Source organism: Clarias gariepinus, chromosome 7 (genome assembly GCF_024256425.1).
Source record: "Clarias gariepinus isolate MV-2021 ecotype Netherlands chromosome 7, CGAR_prim_01v2, whole genome shotgun sequence".
NCBI classification, from domain to species: Eukaryota; Metazoa; Chordata; class Actinopteri; order Siluriformes; family Clariidae; genus Clarias; species Clarias gariepinus.
Window position 1 is genome coordinate 28247923 of NC_071106.1, and position 1655 is coordinate 28249577.

General features: G+C 40.8%; 1 long non-coding RNA gene across 1 annotated transcript; it reads right to left on the reverse strand.

The window, feature by feature from the left end:
* Positions 1 to 603: 603 nt before the first annotated feature.
* LOC128527674 (uncharacterized) lies at positions 604 to 1135 on the reverse strand. Its single transcript, XR_008360902.1, has 2 exons — positions 901 to 1135; positions 604 to 643 (listed from the first exon to the last, which is right to left on the reverse strand). It is a non-coding gene; the product is annotated as an uncharacterized LOC128527674 (long non-coding RNA).
* Positions 1136 to 1655: the final 520 nt, after the last annotated feature.

Below are 1655 nucleotides of genomic sequence, written 5' to 3' on the forward strand. Positions count from 1 at the left end.
CATCTTCATTTTGTGCTTGTTGAAGAGCATCATTTTCTTTTTTCACAAATGCTAATTGGCCATTGACATATTGTTTAGTTCGTTCTGCTGTTACTGAGGGGCAGACGTTGCTGCGTGTTTCTGTCTGTGCGGCAGCAGCTGCTTCTAATGACTCTGCTTCAGCAATGGCTGAGGCTACATCTTTTTCATGCTGTAAAAATTTGATAGATGCCTCAACTTTAGCCTTTGCTACTTCTATTTGTGCTTTTTCTACCTTCAAATCCATTTCTTTAGCTGCGAAGCTGAGACGTGCTTTGGCTGCCTCAGCTTTTGCTCTGGCTTTGGCTGCCGCAGAACCTGTAGAGGAGGCACACGAAGCTTCGGACCGGGTCTTAAGGGGTGACACTCTGCTGGACATGTTGGAGTTGACTAGATGACAACTGCAGGCTCACAGCTGTATGCCGTATTGTTGCAAGGCGTAGTAGTGGTCAGCTTCACTCTAGCGTGCGATGACTGAGTTATCTTTGTTCGTGCAGATGCCGCCGTTTTACTGTGCCGTTATGGGTGCATGTCTGATGCAGGGGCGTTAACACCTTTCTTATATCACCACTCTGAAGACCGATGAACGTTGTCAACAGGTTTACTGACATTCAAAAGGGTAAAACTAAAAACAAGACAAAAATACAGTCATGGTATACATATATGCAGCATAATATAGATTTACATACCACATTGCTACTACAGTACATAGCATGTCATATGTCTAATTATCTGAACTTGTACTGTTAATGCTGTCCCAGACGACCTCCAAAATCGTGAGTAATTAGTTTAACAAAAGAACTATCTTTACAGCCAAATACTGAATTAGCGGGAAACATATTGCACAAAAACAAAGTTATAACTTATACTTTAAGTACATACCGGCGATACAACCATAAACAGAAGATGTAGACAGTATTTTCTCCAACAGGACACCATAAAGTGCGTGCTGATATGTTTCCCTTCTTTTTGCTTACTCGCTTTTCTTAACTGAGCCTACTTCCTGTTCAATAAAGTTTTTTCCTCTTTCAAAATAAAGCGGTTTCTAAAGTGCATTATTCGGAGCAACCACAGAGGGTGCTGTAAACACATAATAAATAGCAAACTGAGAATGATATTTTAGTGATACATTTTACAACTTTAGTGATAACAGAACAATATATATATATCACACACACACACTTCATTTCTATTGTATATTATTAATATATTCAGGTCCTGCATCTGCCAGCATCTCTTCCCTGGCTTGCAAAGAATCTGTGCAGTGAAGGGTCTGTGCAGTAAAGTTACTTACTTTTTGTCATGGCATGGAAAAGATGGCCAGTTTAAATTGAGCCTTTGAAATGGTGCAGTCTTACATGCTGATTTAAAGGATGTGGCCCCAAATTGAAAACCTATGCAAGTTTAAATGCACAAAATTATAATAATGGACATGTAACCTATACTTACATTTAGGCATTTGGCAGACGCTCTTATCCAGAGCGACTTACATTTTTATCTCATTACACATCTGAGCAGCTGAGGGTTAAGGGCCTTGCTCAAGGGCCCAACAGTGGTAACTTGGTGGTTGTGGGGTTTGAACCTGGGATCTTCCGAACCGTAGTCCAATGCCTTAACCACTGAGCTACCCCTACCCT